This window comes from Haliotis rubra, unplaced genomic scaffold (assembly GCF_003918875.1).
Source record: "Haliotis rubra isolate DU_JTF1 unplaced genomic scaffold, ASM391887v1 Scf614, whole genome shotgun sequence".
In the NCBI taxonomy this organism is placed as follows: Eukaryota; Metazoa; Mollusca; class Gastropoda; order Lepetellida; family Haliotidae; genus Haliotis; species Haliotis rubra.
Genome location: NW_025767318.1, coordinates 291418 through 312170, shown reverse-complemented (window position 1 = coordinate 312170; position 20753 = coordinate 291418). Strand labels below are relative to the sequence as shown.

The following is a 20753-nucleotide window of genomic DNA, read 5'->3' as shown; positions in this document are numbered from 1 at the left end:
TTGAACAAGGCTACATGCCGATAATTAAATTAGTTTCATGAAAAATATCCGAACGATTACATTATGATACTGAAAGTGTAATCGGCGGGATATGGTGATTGTGTATACTCTTATTCTACCGACCTTCACCTCAGAGAAATTGCCAAATACACTCCCATTTTAAGAAAGAGAAGAAGCCAGAAATGCAGATTATTACCGTTGTCGTTCTGCGTGATTTTGCGTCAGTCACGGCGTCACGCAGCTCAGAAACTTGACAGTTTCGTGTAAACACATAACATCCTGTATTGTATCTATTTTTAATTTCCTATTTCTTGCTACTATGCTCTTTGCATGTAAATGGTTGTCTGAAAATTTGAGAAAATGCTACACAGTGTAAAGTCTGAAATTTTCTTTGTTTACATTTCAAACAGGTGTTGTCTTTCGAGCACAGCAGTTGTTTCCACCCCCAATATCTTTCGTTTCACTTTATCTAGACACTTGGTATTTGTGCCAAAAAGACTCGTCAGTAGGGCTGGGACGAGTAGGAAACAATGGAATCGAGCACCCGCATATACGTACCCGAATCGGAATCGAGTACCCGGAAATGTAAGAAATACATTCGGGTCAACTTTCTGAATATTCAATCACGATTTGACAGAGGTTATGTAGAAAACTTGAACAGTTGGTAAGAAGACATTAAAATTGACCTCAAGCTATTTAATTTACGTCTGTTTAACCAATATAGAGACTAACACCATTTCTTACATTCCTCGTTATAACAACGAACGTTTTGTTCCTGTTGCTACTGTAACTTAACTACTCACTGCTCATGCACAGATAAATTACAGTCATTAAAACTATGCTCCATAAATCGGACAATACCAATGATGTAAAAACCCGTGAATTTCCGGGTTAGAATATGGATCTTCAGTAACCCATGCTTGTCGTAAGAGGCGACTAACGGGATCGGGTGGTCAGATTCGCTGACTTGGTTGACATATGTCATCGGTTCCCAATTGCACACATCGATGCTCATGCTGTTGATCACTGGATTGTCTGGTCCAGACTCGATTATTTACAGACCGCCGCCATATAGCTGGTATATTGCTGAGTGCGGCGTAAAACTAAACTCACTCACTCAATGATGTAAATGTGTGTTACGTCAAAAATGAAAAAGACAAGCTATTGTCTGCCCTTGTCATTACAGAGCTCTCTCCCTTTCCGGATAATCGATTCCTAGAAATAGGATTCGATTCCAGCTGTACCCGACCCGGATTCGAGTACCCGTCCCAGCCTTAGAATGCAGTGATTCATTTGTCGCCGCTGAATATGAAATACAAGTGAAGTAATTTGCGTTTCAATACAGGCCTTCGCGAAACGTGATTTTGTAAACACTATCCATTAGGGCGCAAAGTGCACTTGGGCGTTCGTGTGAGTGTATTTATGAAAACATCTGAACACGATTCCAGGCTTATCGGCAACGTTTCAGAATTATTACTGATTTGATGAAAACTGATATCATTGTTAATTAATATGCTATTTTTGAAAGTCTATACTCCAAGTAATTATCCGATTTTGTTTTGATATGTCCGTCTGGCATCCCTTCCCATAGATGGATTTTAATTATATTTTTACTAAATTCATTTCAGCAATAGGCCTAATTTCTTTTTCATTCTTCGAATGTTTTAATTGAAGCAAATCATCTTATAAAAATGCTGTAATAATTGATGAAAACTTAGTTAGCATAAACATTGCTCTCGCAACTGATGTGTAGGAAAATAAACATAACATTATTATGTATCTATTTCTGTTGTGAGTGATATGCAGGCCTACTTCGTAGTCACTTTAAATGTTATATTTAAATATCGAAACCTTTTTGTCACAGCGAACACAACACTATCCCTTGTCCTTTTACACGAAAATATTTGGAATTTTTAACTTATTTTATAACAATATCTGAATGCTAATGTTATACACTGATAGGTTCATATAAGGAATACTATGGCACAATAGTATTTCTCTGCCGAATCGTTGCAGCGTTCTATAATGCACTTGTGAATTGAACTAAATGAAGGTTCATCTGATTAATGAGTATCGAGGAAATTATGTTCATCTATAAATTAGATGCAGCTTCATGTTTTTCAAGACATCTTTCCGGAATATGCGTCTGTGAAGGAGTTCAGATAATGACGATATTGCACAGTATTATTCATGAGATTCCTGTCAAAAGTAAGGTCGGATAATAGATCGATTTTATTCAGCAGTGTTGGCCCTGGGGCCTATAGTACGATTACAGTTTGATTACTTGCACGTGGTGCTAATAACATATTAAGTTTCTATTGGTATTGAATGCATATTTCAGATAAAAGCTATGGTGTAAATTACACAACATCTATATTGTTTGATGTTAAACGATTTGGCAATGTGTGTTCATACATTACAATTTTTAACAGACTTGGCAAATAATTAATAAATTATATCGATATCATCTTCACGACTTGGCCATACAGTCATGACAATTTAAGGAGTGAAAAGTGAGCGATAGGTCTTGTGGGAATTCAAAGATTCATTAAGACTGTAGCCGTCTAAGCGTAACTCTGTGTGTAATATTTATACATTTTCTATCCACGGACAACATGCTTCTAATGTTAATATTATTTTCATGGATTCATCATATTTTATCTATAGCTGTGCTATAGTTTTTCATTAAAATGTCTTTTCTGTTGCTGGAATTGAAGTAAGTCCTACACAGATCTGGGATCATATCAATGTCTTTGAAATATATATTATGCAAACGGCTGGAACCTTGTGTTCCAATACAAAACGTTCGTAACGCTACGACATTCGCATGCCTATGACAAACTATAGAGTTTGCCTCAACCATTGACTGGATTACATTCTCTTCGTCAGCAGAGAAATTTCGACTTTTCTTTTTACTTGGGGTGCAGGCGACATTTTGCGTTTCCACTTTTGGTAAACCGGAAGTAAACAGAAAACGAAACTATGGGATATATGGAAGCTAACCAGTGACGTAAACCACACTGTTAAACTTTGACGGCGACGTTAGCTAACGGCATGACTAACCATGTTTTGAACAACGCATATTTAACGTTCGGTTACCTAACGGCCGGTTAAGGATTTAACCGGCCGTTAGGAGTTAACCGGAGGTTAAGACAACCGAGTATTGAACAACCGGGCCCAGATAGATAGTTAGTTAACCAACAAAGTACGTTTCCACGAACACCATCATTTTCTAATTTGTGCAATAAACCTTTATGCCATGCCCTGTAGAAAGCTTTTGAAATATCACAAAACAGCATACAGTAAAGGTGGTGATTATGTAGGACTGAGCATATATTATGATAAGTGTCTATGTTGAGATGTAGTAGAATGACTAGCAGTAAAACCTGACTGGAATTTACTTAAAATGTTATGTTCATGGAAATGGTCGTGCACATGCTTTACCATTATTCTTTCAAGGATTTTCCAAAGGACAGGTAATAAACTAATAGGTCTGTAATTAGTTGGGAGGGATGCATCTCCTTCTTTCAAAATAGGGGTAACATTACCCGTTTTCCACAATGTAGGAAATACAGTCACTCAGTGATATATTATACAACAAACAAAGAGGTTCAGCTATAGATGTACCAACACTCTCATGTTAATGCCATCAGGTCCACTAGATTTGTTTGCTGGTAAGGTCTTATCAGATACCTCTTTTTCGGTTACAATGACATTTGTTATACTGTTAACACAGCGATGGCTAACAGGTGGCAAAGTCTTGCCGCCATCAGTAACATTTGAAACAGATACAAAATATTCATTTAATGTTTGAGCTTTATTCAAATCTGTAAAAACTGAAGGTATCCCAAATTCATCAGTGACAAGAAGGAGAATGGGTCCCGATGAAGTAACCACCTGATTGAGTAGACTGAGGTGATAAATAGTTATCAAAAATAGATTAAAAGTTTCCCTTGGCTATTCTTTTTAGATTATTTGCTTTATTCCTTTGCTTTTTGTACTTAAATAGCTCAGAAGTATTCAGAGATCGAATTGCTTTTTCCTTAGACGTTCTCTTTTCTTTTAAGTATTTTACGAGGGGCGTTGAAAAAGTAGTCAAACTAACTATATTCTCGATGTCCAATGTTTGAAAAAAAGCTTCCATTTTATTTTGAAGGAATCATTAGCAAAGTCATATCCAAAATTTCACGTGGGTAATGTGGTTAACGAGATATTAGTCATCACAACATTGGGGTATTATGTTTCTTGCAAATTTGCAGAAAATGGAAAACGACCGCCCATTTGGTATCTAGTAATAGTAATAGTCCACTTATATGGCGCTCACATCCAGGCACATTGTCTGCTCACGGCGCTACGTACATTACTATCCCCGATCATAGGACACTATCGTAGTTTCCGATACTTTTTCAACTCCCTGGGGACTGTACAGCCATGCTGCCTGTTAGGCGCAATGAACTAAACACTCACATTGCCAGCACATACTCACGGGTACCCATTTTACAGCTGGGTGAACTGAGACAGTGTAGATCTAAGTATCTTGTCCAAGGATACTACGCAAATGTGCCCATCTCGGGAATCGAACCTCGGTGCCTCCTCGAAACCGGGCCTTCAGCGTGATAGGCAGACGCCTTACAACTGCACTATTGCGCTATCTCTTGGATAATGGTATACCCTCATATAAAATATGTTCAGCATAGTATTGGATGACTTCCCGTCATCATCAACATTCAAAGATTTGGATTGCTTGATTTACATTTAGACGGGGACTTTTTTTTTTAGGACACCCTCATTTTAAATTTTCAAAAACATTGTGATATACAACATATTGAGAGCTGACACTTGTGTGATCATTCAGTATTTAGTTTGAACCCTTGACACCATCCTTATGATGACGTCAACTGAAATGGGGTGGGTAGTGTCTCCAAAACAAGCCCTTTCAGTAAACATGAAGGGGGGTCACTTGAACAAGCAATTATAGTTTAAAATTGCATTTTTGTGCAGTTTAATATCTAAGTTTGACTTTTACCAACATACAACATGTTTTTTTGCATATTTTGTTTCAATTGGTGTAGGGGGATTCCCGCCAATAAACCTTGATATAAAATTGGATCCAAATCTATTTATTCTTTCCTAAGTTCGCGGCTACCAAGCTTGGCATGTGCAAAACTATTACACCTTCGCTGTGACCTTTAAATGACCTCAAGATCACTAAATTCAAGTGGTGTCGGTAAATCTCGTCAATAAACCTTGGTACCAAATTTGAATAAAATCCATCTTTTCTTTTTTGAGTTATCGCCCTAACAAGCTTATTTGATGTATGAAATGCAACGAAAAACAAACACCCGCGTATTTACGAGTGATTAAAACTGTTATTACAATTTACGTATATATTTATTACATTTTACCGCAACGAAAATTATTACAATTTACGTCAATTTTTATTACAATTTGCGTCTTACAATTTACGTCAATTTTTATTACAATTTGCGTATTACAATTTACGTCAATTTTTATTACAATTTACGTTTTTATTACAATTTACGTCAAGTTTATTACAATTTGCTGCAAGTATTACAATTTGCGTTTTTATTACAATTTACGTCGTAACAGGCCCTCAGCCGTGACAGTATCCTGTAATGATGGGTCCTTGTAATGCCCATTGGTTTCACAAGACCATACTAGTATTTACTTATTTCTTCCACATTAGACAGCATTTGTCTTCAGTTTCTCAATTTGCACTTTGTGTAGTCATTTTCAGATTGATGATTGTGTGTCCGGTTGTCTTCTTGCAAATTGTTCTCTTTGTGAAATGTCAGACATTCAGAATCACTTCATTAACAATGGTTAATGATAAGTTTGTTGCACTGTAAACCGGTCAACATGTACGTGTGATAATGAAAAATGCCTCATTTTATGGGATGTGGAAAGGTTGACATAGTGCCTCACTACCATGATTGTGCAATGTGCTGGTGTGATATCTTATTTGTCATTAAATTCTCTAATACGTCAAAATGAGAAATTCATTTGTTCAGAAGCTCTCCGAACTTTGGCCTGTTTCTCATTAAGTTTTTTTTTCAAAATACAACATGCCATGTTTAAGGATATTTACTCTGGGTGAACGGAGTGAGTGAGTGAGTGAGTGAGTGAGTTAAGATATTAAGACACATCGGCAATATATCAGCCATATCGTGACTAAAACTAGTTCTAAATTCATAAAAATTGCATATAATTTATAAAACCCTGTCAATGAAGGACAGTAAAATTACTGTTATCACGTATTTGTTAAAACTAGATCAAGGAGAATTATAATAATACACTAACAATTAACGACAGGAGATAAACATTGGCAAGAGATCGCTAGCAACGGAAGGTAGGCAGCCATACTGGAGATCGTGGGGACTTACAATACTTCTGCTTCATGCACAGTTCTCTAGCTGGGCAGGGTGAACGGAATGAACATGCGTTCACAAAACGTATTGTTTTCAGCATTACAAATATACGAAAGTGCCTCTGCAAGTGCTCAACTTATGTAACAGTTGTTCGCCTTGATGTGAGCAAGCCGTGTTTCCCTGGAGCGGGTAAATCCATGTTCTAAATCGACAAAAATAACAACAATCCGCTATCTAAGGTATACATTTCTGGTTAAACGACACTTAATATACTCCGTGAGTGCAAAATACCATGATAGGTTGAACTAGATGGAGATATCTTCACTGGTCGCTCTACTGGGATCAGGATTACCGCAGAGGTGTACAGTACACAACCCTGTGCACTTAAACGAACCCACGAATCCGTTGGTATTTGACCAGATGGTGGCCACATGAATACGTGCAAACACCTAGTTGCGGGTACAGCAACGTGCAGTGAACATGGACAAAGTACTGTGATTATGTGTCCCAGTCCACCCAGCTGTGAATGGATGAGAAAGCCACAATAACTCGGTGCGCCTAGTGGCTGCAAGAGTTCTATACTCCCCAGGGAGTTGAGACTGATAATGCGATGTGCCGTTGAGATTGACATCCAATGATCGAGGGAAAAAAATACCAGCGCCTTGAGCATGCACTAGTGCGTGGATATGTGCGCTATATAAATATCCTATAATAAAATATCCTATAATATAATAAAAGAGGTCATGTTTGATACTACTCACCTAGATTTGCCCATCGCACTCAGTTAGGCCGAGAAAGTGATTGCAAGTGCAAACTGTTACCGTTACGAGTGTTTGAAGAACAGAACCTGTGTCAAGCTGCTTCATTCTGTGCTAACATACTGTTTTGACAACAGCACATGTCCTGATAGCGACATTCCACGTGATCCCTTGGGATACAGAGGCATCTCTGATTTCCATACCTTGCAAAATATACTCTGATATATTTAACATAGGCGGATCCAGAGGGGGGTGCAGGGGTGCAGGAGTTCCACCTTTTCTATGCAATAACTAGAGATTCTACGGTTGTGACGTGTGAATTGTAACAGTGATAATGGTAGAATTATCCATAAAATCAACACTTGGTCTCACAAGTATTGCAAATCATGAACTAACAGAGTCAACCCTACTATCCGATCCTGGCAACTACCAATTGCTGATATAATGACTATTACCCCGCCTGAAATAGAATTTGTCAAACATTAGTTTTTTCTATTAGATCATCATGACTGGCTGAGTGAACTGTGGAACGGCAGAGGACTGATAAGCGGTCATAACTTCGTACGTATCGTCAATATAAACACTCATTAAGCACCTAAGCCTATGTTAAAACTGTTGCCAACCGGAGACTTTCGCCAAACTTAGGAGTGGGACACTACCCTTGACAGTTGAAACTGGGATATACTCTCGTCCACTGGTACCTTTAGCAAATGAAAACGTCGTCGAGGATGAAATACATTCCTTAACATGATGTATTTTCTACAGCGATTTGCGATATGATCTATGAACCTATGCTGCATCCCTTCAACTACCCTTCCTTCATCTGGCACCAGTAATTAAACCATCTTCGTTCCCTTATGAATAACTCCCCTTTTTTGTAATTCCTTAGCCGCCCTAGTACATAAAATGTATATACGTCGAATGCTCCATATTTGCAAATAGAGTTTGTATTGTTAACATTAATTTTAACCTTTGTATTATAGCCATTGGAATTGGTGTGTATGAGAGTGTGTGTATATGTGTATATGTGTGTGTGTGTGTTTACGTGCGCGTATGCATGCATGTATGAACGTTTATAGGTATGGTTGTGTGCAGGGGTATGAATGCATGTTTTTTGTGCATGTGTATACGTATGTATTGTGTATGGATGTACGTATGTATGTTTGTACAGGTATGTATGCGTCGATGTATGTATGCCGGTACACTTGTATGTATAATATGTATTTATGTTTGTGTACATACCTGTAAGTATGTTGATACACGTGTGTTTGATGTGAATTGGTTATATGCTTGTGTGTGTGTGATATTGGGTGTGGGTATGTAATCTGAAGTTGTGTGACTATATATTGTGTGTGTATGTATGCAAGTGTTGGTGTGCATTTGCTAGTTATTGAGGAGGGGCTGTATGAGTGTAGGTGGAAGGGCTGGGTCTATGCTTGAATGCTGGTTGGAGGGTTTGTGTGTGGTGTGTGTTCGCGTGGATACGCGTATGTGGATATGTGGTGGCTGTGCGTGTGTAAGGATGTAGCTGTGTATCACTGTTGAGAGTCATGAATTTTACTATTACATTCTTTCAAAATAACTTTTTACCATAACTATTGATTTTAATGTACAAAGTATCTGGTAGGCCTGTAGTCCGGCTGTTACTTTTACCACGCTTTTATGTTTGCAAATATTTTAACTGTTACATGCGACACTGTAATACAATAATTTTCTTCATCTTCTCTTAAATCTAAATGAATCTAACATTGTGTTAGTTTACTGGAGTACGAACTCATCGAACCGTTCAACGTCGTGTCGGTACTCGGGCCGACACCGCGTCAACGCCGGAGTTCACGCTCCAGTAAACGAACACAATGTGAGATTTATTTGAAACAAATTTGAATTTTGAAGTTCATGGAATGTTAATGTTACTGTGACGCATGTTCAAAACGATGTAGGTTACTGGTTTCATTGGAATGCAGTGACACAATACTAGGTATATACTGTACACTTACACAAACAAAAATTTCATCCGAAATTGCTTCTAATTTAATTGTTCATTACTAAATACTCAAATCATATTTAACCACGCACATGCCCATTGCCGGATTAATACAATACAATACATGACAATACAATACAACACAATGCAAACGATTTTATTAGCGTATAACCAACTGTACAAAGTAAAAAAACAACAACTTAATCTAGTACGTGAAAGATGATGTACAAACGCCACCCAGAGTGGGTTATGAGAGACGATAAACCATAAAAATATACATTAAGTGATAGAGATTAGGATATATAAAGTAATAGGAAATACATATCAATATAAGCACATTCATATTTCATTTAACCGCCTCCGTGGTGAAGTGGTTAGAGCGTCCGCCCGGAGAGCGGAAGGTCGCGGGTTCAATCCCCGACCGCGTCATACCAAAAGACGTTAAAATATGGTACTTGTTGGTCCCTGCCTGGCGCTCGGCATTAAGGGGTATAACAAGGACTGGTCGGCTCGGAGTCAGTATAATGTGTCTGAGTGGGGTATTCATGCTTCACTGCGTCATGGTATCTCAGTGGGCTAGCACTATAAAACCAGCTTCAGTCTGGGCTAGTACAAGCAGCCGCACATACACATACACACGCATGCACGTCGTCATATGAGCGAAATATTCTCAAGCACGACGTAAAACCCAGATTCACCTCACCTTATATTTCATTTAAAAGCAAACAAATCATCTTACCAAAACATTATTCATTCACAAAGCTGGGTATATGGCATAAATGATTTATAAACATAGATAAAAACATTGTAGAGCATAACATAGGTAAAATATATTTGAGATAAGTTATCAATAATTTTTTGAGGCTTTCACACTGAATGTGAAATTAGATATTCAGATTGTTTTAATCTCCATAGGACCACCAGTGGTGGTATAAGAGTGAATTACAGCTTGAGGGTATAATACACACAGTATGGTGAGCAAGATGGCAGTACATGTAAATGATACAACACACATGATATAGAAAGGCTATGACACTCTTGTTGCTATAATGTTTATAAATATTGCAAGTGATTTCAGTTTTTATCTGTTTTTTAATGCTGATTGACTGTGAAATCTTGCGTCTTATGGATATCTGATGCTATGATGGTTGTTGCTTGAGCAGTTTTAAATCAGAAACAGGGCCCCTGTTGTTGGTCATGGCATGCATGAGTTCCTCCGACAGATTACTTTCACAATCATCGCGGCCCCCTGTGCTGTTTTGTGCAAGGTTTCGTGCTAAGTCGTCACCTAACTGTGACCCTTATCATCCTGTTGTAGGCTGTGTCGTTGAGAGTTTAAGTCCCTCGTATTTTCTTCAATCGTAGCTGTCAACCAGGAAGAGGTAGGTGTGGCATGGACTTCGGGTTTTGCGTCCAGTAGGATTTGATAAAAGTTTTCATAATCTGTTGCCAATAGTGAACAAGCAACATCGTCCATGCCTACATGTACTGGTTGATCTCCCGGAGCATGTTCTGGCTTTGAAGTCGAAACGTCCGAAAAACGCTTCATGTTGATTTGCGACTAAAAATAGCAGACGAAAAATCTCTGTTGGTATATTAATATTCTTGCATTATTTCAGTATATTTTTTGTAGGTTCTGCGACTGAGTAAATATGACCGTTAGTGAAAAGCTGGTGCGGAAAAAACCCGATATTTTCTGATCATCATAGTCATGATAAGCAGCGAAGAAATTGGAGACATTCGGGTCACGGAGAAGTAAGTTAAGTGACTGTGTGACTGACTATGGTATACACCCAAACGTGAGTCTGAATAGGTTCAACACGGCAATGCTGATTTTTTTCGGCAACCCCCAACTGTTGAAGTCCTCTTCCCCAGAGCAGTGAAACACGCCATGACAGAAAGCTTCACCAACCTAATATCTCGGTATGCTGCTTTGAGTTCTTTGTCTACGTCCCTTGGTCCGTCCGACTCTGATGCCAAAATAGTAATCAAATCTATGAAATGGTCTGAATAAAGACTTACCGCCCATCAAGCGTTACTTCTTGACTTGCTTTACAACGACATTAGAATCCATGTCTGTACAGAATAAAGAAGTTGTATATCCATAAAAAATTGTCCTCATTCTGCTTTCCTAGCAGGCAAGAATGAAAATCAACATAGGTTTGCCTTTCATTATTGTATTTTCAACAAAATATACTTTCAAACAATTATAGCGAAAATTGTAAAAGTGCTCCTTACTTATTTATGTAACAGTTATGAAATGCCATTTCACCCGGACCTTCAAACAGTGTATATTCATTTTTTTACTAACTTTAATTACTAACTTGAAGCCTACTTAATGTTGTTAACTGTTATATATTGTCTTAAACTGTAAAGCCTGATTCCATTCGATGTAAAACGTGTAAACCACAACCCTAAATATTCATAACTACAATCTTTATACCACAACGAACGTTTGAGGTATTCCATACCGATATTATACAGAGAATTTAAATAAGCTCCTGTGTGGATATGAACACCGAAGCATGAAACACCGCCATTCTTTTGTAGGTTATAACGACTCCTCATTGGGCGTTAATAACGATATGCGTCAGATACAGATACTTAAACCACTAAGGTGAATATAGCATTCGCATGGACGCATTCGACAGACGCAGCGGCTGGATGCCGGTATTCTTTGGACACGTACATCTTTTTCTGTAAGAGACGTTTTGACGATAACATTTGTCATACAGTGATTCCCCTAAAAGTAAGTATTGGCAATCGGTAGTAATGCATAGCTCTCTGTGAGTTTGTCTTAACGATACCTTCTTGTGATGACAGCAAGGATCTGCTGTGTTCGATGTCATGTTAGAGAGTTGACTAACACTGACATATTTGCCGGTTATACATATGTGGGTTTCTGGGTTATACGGTTGACATGAGGTGAGAAAAAAGTGGGGTTTAAGCTCTAGGATGCTAGGCTGTTTAAGATCTGGACGTTGTGCACGGGATCTACATACGGCTATAAAACGGCTTTGAAGAATATTTTCTTCGGTTACCATATTATCCTGCTTGTGTTAATGTATTTTAAATAATGTTGCACAGTTATTAAAAAGAGTACCGGACTTATCTTAGAATATAATGTTATTACAGTAAATATAATAATGTTGACGTCATGGATTGTTTTAAGTATTTGGCAACGTCGGAGAAAGACAACATTGGTATGTTGATTAGGATAAGAAGGTTCGCCAGTCAGTATTTTGCGCATTGTAACAGAACGTGAGATGGCTGGTTTTATAATAGTGTCCTGAGTGAGAGCGATGTATTTTCAGTAAACGAGGCCACGGGCCCACGTTACAATACATTCGTTCTTACAGGTCATACGGTGCGCCACATGGGTACTTGAGAGTACAGTAGAGTGAGTGAGTGAGTTAATATACTGAGTCAAAAAAGAAACTTCACAAAATGTAATTTGAAATATAATGAATAATTTTTCTCTGATGATACATCTATGTATCCGAAAGGGGATCCCGATCTTTCGACTCTAGAAAAACGTTAGCAAAACCCACTCAAACCCATCCATTCGTCGTGCAAATGATGTTAGTGCCAAATCAGGTTTTGCATGTGCAGTCGATCACGTGATCTTCGCATCGAAGTTTTCTTCATATGCACGTGTTTGCATTGGCCTCAAGAATTGAAAAAACACTTTGAAACCACGGTTCTAAAGGTACTTGAAATGCCACGATTGTCAAATGTGCAACGTGAACGCGCCGTTGGCATGTTGCAAGCGGGAAGATCAGTTATTGACGTCGCAAGAGCAATGGGATGCAGCCGTCGTACTGTGTATGACTTGCGAGGTCGTCTGCAACAAACTGGCACCACTTCTGATCGCCCAAGGTCGGGTCGTCCACGTGTGACGTCACGAGCAGAAGACCGTCAAATCGTCCTACGTCACCTACGTGACAGATTTCTGCCGGCTACACGAACCAGGGCTGAGATGTTTAGAGGTCGGCTGTCCTCACAGACCATTCGAAATCGGTTGCGGGCTGCCAATCTCCATTCTCGACGTCCATATCGTGGGCCAATATTGACGCCGTTTCATCAACGTCAACGTCTGCTGTGGGCCAAACGTCACCTCCGGTGGACCCAGAGAGACTGGAATCGAGTCGTCTTTAACGATGAATCCAGGTTTACCCTCAGATTCGCGGACGGCAGGCATAGAGTCTGGAGACGACGTCGTGAATGGTATGCCCAATGTTGTGTACAGGAAGTCGACATCTTCGGGGGCGGAAGTTGCATGGTGTGGGGTGCTTTCTGTGGGAACAACCGTTCCCGACTTCTGGTCATCCGTGGAAACCTCACAGCTGCTGCTTACCGCGACCAGGTGCTGACCCCTGAACTCGTTCCTTTCATGGCGGCTCATGTCCCAGGTCTACAGTTCCAGCATGATAATGCTCGGCCGCATACCGCGATGCTGACACGAAATTTCCTTCAAAACGCTGGAATCAACGTCATGGACTGGCCATCGAGGTCCCCTGACCTTAATCCAATAGAGCACGTTAGGGATGCATTTGGGAGAAGGCTTCGTGGTCTTAGGAACCAACCTCAGAATTTGCAGGAACTTGGCGCTGCCTTGCAAGAGCAATGGCGCAGAATCCCCAACCACGTGTTCACAAGCATCGGGCAGTCGATGAGGAGACGGTGTTTGGCAGTGGTGAATGCGCGGGGCGGCCATACACGATACTGAACTGAGAAATTTCGCATTTTTATTCTTGTGACTAGACATTCTGTATACCCATGTTTTGGAACGGCGGTGTAGCCTAATGGGACTGATTATGGCACTGTCAGTTTATCGAGTACATCACACAGATCTCAGCAATGAAATAATAACAATTTAACCATCTTACCATCTCTTGTTCTTTTATAGTGCCCTGAAGAAAGAATGTGAAGTTTCTTTTTTGACTCAGTATATTTAACGTCACATCGGCAATATCTCAGCCATAGAGAGTACAGTAGATATGTATACACCAGTAGTATTCCGGGACAATCATGCTATAGAATCATACCGTCAAGAAGTTTTTTCTTTCCTTAAGTTTAAAAAAGAAAGCAAAGCTGGACAATTTAGAATACAACTGTTATTAGAAGTAAGCAGAAAAAATATGGTGTCTGTCTCGTGCTATCGCTTTCTCGTCTCGTGTTATCGCTTTCTCGTCTCGTGATATCGCTTTCTCGCTTTTTCGCCTCCGAATTTTAAGGCGAGAAAGCGATGGCCCTAATCAGCCACCATACGAAATGGTGACAAGGTGGTTCTAAATGCATTAATATCCACAGCAGTTAGATTAGATTTTTGAGTTATATAGGCTTAAAGAAGTGAATCAAGGAAGATTTTTTTATCATCTATATCAATACATGTTATTCTAAAAGCAGATAAAAAAGATTTGTTACATAAAACATATTGCCGTTACCATGCTTCATCAAAACCATAACTACAGAAGAGATTTCTGACATTAAAAGCCCAACAATCCAACCTTTTTGCTCTTTTATATTGATAAAGATACAAATGCCTTAATATAGAGTTTTCACTCTGAGAAATTAATCGCAACCTGTACTTTACAATCTTTATGTTTTGCTTCACTTTTAATGAAAATCGCCCAAGTTTAATATCGCGAGTAGGTAAAGAATAAAACAGTTTGGCATCAGTTTAACGTAAATCAAAAATACAATCTGAATCCGGAAACTATATTGTTAGGATAGGACATTTCATTGTTGGTATTGTTTGGCTATTTCTCTTGATAACTGTACGGTGAAAGATGAAAAAGTGTCCCTATTGTTTGGTGTGAGTTTAGTTTTACGCCGCTTTAAGCAATATTCCAGCAAGGGGAACACCAGACATGGGATTCCCACGTTGTACCCATGTGGGGAATCGAACCCAGGTCTTTGGCGTGATGAGCGAACACTTTAAATGTTAGGCTACCCCACCGCCCCTATTGTTTGTGCCTATCTGAACTAAAGTACATGTTGCAGTAATGCCTACGTTTCTAACCGCCGTATAAAGGTTAATAACATGATGTACAACGCTAAATGTGTCAATATCTTAATTTTTTAAAATTATTTTTATATATTATTATTGGATATTTATATAGTGCACATATCCACGCACTAGTGCATGCTTAAAGCGCTGGTATTTTTTCCCTCGATCATTGGATGTCAATCTAAACGGCACATCGCATTATCAATCTCTACTCCCTGGGGAGTATACAACTCTTGCAGCCACTAGGCGCACCGAGTTATTGTGGCTTTCTCATCCTAACGAGGTACCCATTCACAGCTGGGTGGACCGGGACACATAGTCACAGTACTTTGTCCATGTTCACCGCACGTTGCTGTACCCGCAACTAGGTGTTTGCACGTATTCATGTGGCCACCATCTGGTCAAATACCAACGAATTCGTGGGTTCTTTTAAGTGCACAGGGTTGTGTACTGTACACTAGGGGTTGTGACAACACTGAAAGAGTCTGCACACAAAGTTGACCCCAAGGTTTTTACACCCGGTCACAGGTGGGCTCGATCCCGACACATCAACCTCGCTGGATCACTAGCCTGGCGCCTTAGGTGTCATGTTCACTGGCATCGGTACGCATTTCAAACAAACAATAGCTTTCAAAGGATGATAATAGCTTACAACCGTCATCTACGTATGAATAAATAATAATACTGAAACTATGAGCCGTAATATTGAAAATATAAGCGTAGGATCGGATTAAATATATTGTGTTTACCCCCATTCAATCGACCTCAAAGAAATTACCAAATACGTATAACAGTGATGACCACAAAAGGTGTGACCGAGAGTTCACAAATGTCGTGTTCACTGGCATCGGTAGGCAGCATTCGGCGAGGAACCTTTCCTTTATTCGTGGATCGTTTGTACATAAATTTGTGATGTAAGTAATCAGAAACATTCTGACTATGAGCGTATTGTTATTTGTTTTTATTGCCTTCATCGTAACTATGGGTCAGTCACACAGCACGGCATCTTTGACAGCTGCGTTGGAATTTAGCAAATCGCTGTTTTTTATCTATGTTATAATTTCCCATTTAATACTTCAATACACCATGCATTCTAAACGCATTGAGCCATTGCATGCAAGGATTGGACGAATGGATCTTTCCAAAACTGAGAAAATGCTACACAGTGTAAAATCTCAAGTTTTCTGTTTACATTTCAAACAAGTGAGATTTTATGTAGACTCATTGTATTGGTTTTTTTCTAGTATATGTATGAGGAATTTAGTGGAGCGCGTGTCGCGACTGAGTGTGAAATATACGTGTTGGCTTTCATGTATTTTCCAAAAATTCCCGACTGTTTTGAATTTTACAGAACGTTTCAGATGTATCATTGGTGATTTGAGGACAAACAGATATCAGTGATCACTAATGTGCTATTTGTGAATCTATCCTCAATATTAGTAAGATTCCCGTTTGATTTAGAACATGCCTCGTCCTTTTAATGTCATACTTTCTATCTTTAAATGTCACAATGTTTTAGGCAGAAAGTTCAAAACATTTTCTTCTTAACCTACGAATTTTCCCAGATATGTGTTATTGAGAATTCTCGCGAGATTCAGAAGCGAAAATATTTTGTGGACAATGATTGCCGACCTTTCAGGTGCCTGTCGGCAGCATACCATTTAGTGGATTTTCAAATTTCAGAGAAGTAAAATGCTGTCGACGAATGAGTATTGTGATCTAAGCTTTTTATTAGTTTATTACTGGAACATACCAAAAAAGAGACAAGGGGTGTTGGGACTCTCTTTATTTCCATTTTGTAATTTCTTCCCTTTGCGTACTTATATACATATAAACATAAGCATCTCCAAATCATATCTTACTCAAACACACTGAATGAATGTCAAACATACTGAGTGTTTACCACACTCCAAGCAAGTGTCCAACACAATCTATATAGGCCATGACTTCGATTTCGCCGTTCTGCAGTTTCTCTGTCTCTCGGCGGATGCGCTGGTCGGCTTCAACGTAGCGGCGGCGCCGTTTCGACTCTTGTGGATGGCCCTCAAGCTGCACTATCTTCACTTCACCGACTGTTCCCTCTTGATCAGGGTGATGAAATTGAAGATGTTGGGATTGCATGACGTCTGCTGGTTCAACATGTGATGCCAACCTTCTACGTTGTTATTAGTCCCGTGGGTGGTGTTTGTGTAGTGGTTCCAGGTCTGGATTCGTCAGGGACCTTCTATCCACTGTGTCGTGACTAGTCCATATACTTGGTAACCTGTTCACCACCAGGACCCACAGCCATAATGCCAAGCCAAGCACCTTCAACATCAGCTACAGGGACTAGAGCTGTGTTCTGATCAGCCTGTCGTTCATGGTCGTCATCGTTCCTTTGCAGCTTCTGTCCGACCATCTCCAGTAGATGGTGTCATTCTTTGCCTTGTTGGTTGAATCATCTGTGGTAAGCGTATCTGGTACCTTTAGTATTTGGAAGAACAGTTGTTGAACAGCCGCGTTTGCCACATTGCCAAGTATGAAGTGATCCACATTTTACATTTATTTGTATGCGAAGAGATACTAAAGATCACGTTGTACTAATACCCTTACTCAAATTACCCTTCTATTATTCTGTTGTAAAACAAAAGAGGAGAGCTTTAAAATATTACAGAAAAGACGCTGAGTTCTTTGCAAAATCCCCTTACTCATTGGAGAACACTTTACCCAATCAAAAAAAAATATGCAGTCTAATCCAACCCCTTCAATAATGAACTTACTTCTTGCAGTGTGTTAACACGGTCTGTTGCACGCCGAGAATGGACCGTTTGGCATAGAACCACTGAAGCATGAGTCGACAGATTAGTCTGGCTCACTGTTCAAACGTCGACGAATTAGGCCGTAACCGTGCATGTCTCAGACGTCTTGAGTCAGCGACCTCCACTGGGTGATTACAGCGAACGAAACTCAAAATGATATTTTTTTGGTATATATATCATTTTGAGTTTCGTTCGCTGTATTCACCCTGTAAGTATTATGTTGAATTTTATCATGTCCACCTCTGGGAGTGAGTGCGTGAGTTTAGTTTTGCGCCGCATTCAGCCATATTCCAGCTATATGGCGGCGGTCTGGAAAAAAATCGACTCTGGACCAGACAATCCAGTGATCGACAGCATGAGCATCGACCTGCGCAATTAGGAACGATGACGTGTCAACCAAGCCAGCGAGCCTGACCACCCGATTCCCGTAGTCGCCTCTTACGACAAGCATGGGTTACTGACGATCAATTCTAACCCGGACCGCACTAGGAGATGAACTCTTTGGTGGTTCACTGATGATGTGTGGCTGCATTTTGTATGGTTGCAAGTTGGATCTTATTACAGTACCCGGGGAGACACAATAGTCAACGTTATCGACATAAAGTACTGGATACTGCCGGAGTGCCACATTTTGATAACCTTGCCAGTCCTCAGATATTCATGGATGACAACGTTAGGCCGCCTGGCTTTTCTTGGTTGCTTTTTATTAAAATATTAAAATGGATTCCGTCCGTGCGTCCGTCCGTCCGTGCACATTTGTCTTTTCCGGACCATACCTCGAAAACCGTTCAATATTTCTTCACCAATCTTGGCACATAGATAGATCTGGTGGTCTACTGGTGCCTTTTGGTAGTTTTGGATTTCTGAATAAAATATTTTTTGCGTTTCCATGGCAACAAGTTTGAGTTAGACTGAATTTGGTGGTAGTACTCTTTTCCGGATCAGAACTCTAAAACTGTTCAATGTGTCTTCACCAAACTTGGCACATAGATAGATCTGGTGGTGAACTGGTGCCTTTTGGTAGTTTTGGATTTCTGAATAAACTAGTTTTTGCGTTTCCATGGCAACAAGTTTGACTTAGACTGAAATTGGTGGTAGTGCTCTTTTCCGGAGCAGAACTTAAAAACTGTTCACTGTTCCATCACGAAATTTCATACATAGGTAGGTCTAGTGGTGAACTGGTGCCTTTTGCTAGTTTTGGATTTCTGAATGAAATGTTTTTTGCGTTTCCATGGCAACAAGTTTGACTTAGACTGAATTTGGTGGTAATGCTCCTTTCTGGAGCAGAACTTTGAAACCTTTCAGTACTTTCCTTACACTCCTTGTCGGGAAGCACATAATCTAGGTGGAACATCTCACAGTTGACGAAGGCATGGATAGTGTTGACTTGCTTGAAGAAGCTTGGACAGGACTTGAAAGTACCATGTCCATACCAGGTATCTGCTGCAGCTAGATGACGGAGGTTATCTGGGGTAGGCAGGGTGGTCATGTCGGTGTCATAGTAAGGGTGGTCATGTCGGTGTAATAGGCAGGGTGGTCATGTCGGTGTCATCGGCCATGATGGCATTCTCTTCAGCTGTAAGCTCACGCCACGCACCAGTCAGGTTGTTCATCTTGTTCACTAGTTTGGCAACTTCTATAGCACGGCGGTCACTCTGGTGGTTGTGGTTGTGGTCGTGGTCTGGTCACTGAGGCAGCGTTCTGTGCTGTAGGTTTCAAAGGTTGTATTTTTCTCCAATTCCACCAACGGTGGTACATGAGTGAAGTGGAGAACAACTTGTATACATATATACACCAAGATGGCATTGGAGAGATATAATTGAGGCAGGATAATGTACAATGTAAGTTGTTCACTAGTCACAAAGGGGGCATGTGCTGATGTACCCTCGATGTTTGTTTATGTTCATAAACATAAACAAACATCGAGGGAACATCAAACCATGAGACCAGTGAACAACGTATTTATCTTACCGAACACCTTTATGTTAATTTTGAATTGTTTGAAGCACAGGTACAAATCTTTTTGTAGCCATGCTAGATTTTGCTGACAAGAAAACAGATTAGAGTTATCTCCCTTTCCATCGATTTGCATTCGCAAAACATCGGTAATTTCCGTACATCATTCGTGATTCAATGTTATTCGAGATAAAGAATTACTACAATGGAGTACCAAAATGAGTTGCTATTGACAGCGGGGTACATTGAAATGCTACTCGCTTGTAAGCGGGGTACAATGGAAATAATAAAGATCGCTCAGCCAATCAGAAAGCGACATTTATGTGTGAGGTAAGATAATACAATATACATAGCTGTAGCTGTAGCTCGACAACCTCTAGGATGGTGTCTGCCGCGCCAATACTCCTTATGCCTATTATTAACACTGAACTAAAAGCCATTGTAGACTAAAACTTGTTCACCTTCAGATATCGTCACCTCCAATATATTCAACTTGAACCTGCCAGTTTGACTGTAGCTGTCGAAGTTGTCCGACATTTTATATTATGAAGTGGATGAGAGCGAGTGATTACTAATAACAGTGAGTGAACGCTCACTCAAAGTATCAGGGAAACGGACTATAACTCAGAGCGTTAATCTATTGTAACAACACCGAACTGTGGTGCTTTGGGCTAGAAACATTCGGGCCGACAGAAATGTGTATCGGGATTGCCTGAAGTATTTATACGTTTTTGAACATGTTTCGTTTAACGATTACTCTTTTAGACGTGGCCTTGCTCAGTCACTTTCACAGGAAGCTCGTCTTCCTGAGTTTTAAGCGATTTACTTGTAATAAGGTTATGATGGTTCATGTTT

The 20753-nt window shown here is 39.8% G+C and overlaps 1 long non-coding RNA gene across 1 annotated transcript in view; it reads left to right on the top strand.

The window, feature by feature from the left end:
• The window catches only part of LOC124255973, a 29566-nt gene extending 10329 nt beyond the window's left edge, over positions 1-19237 (top strand). The window contains exons 2-3 of the long non-coding RNA XR_006892800.1: positions 10080-10086; positions 19227-19237. This is a non-coding gene — a long non-coding RNA (uncharacterized LOC124255973). The remainder of the gene's footprint in view (positions 1-10079; positions 10087-19226) is intronic.
• Positions 19238-20753: the final 1516 nt, after the last annotated feature.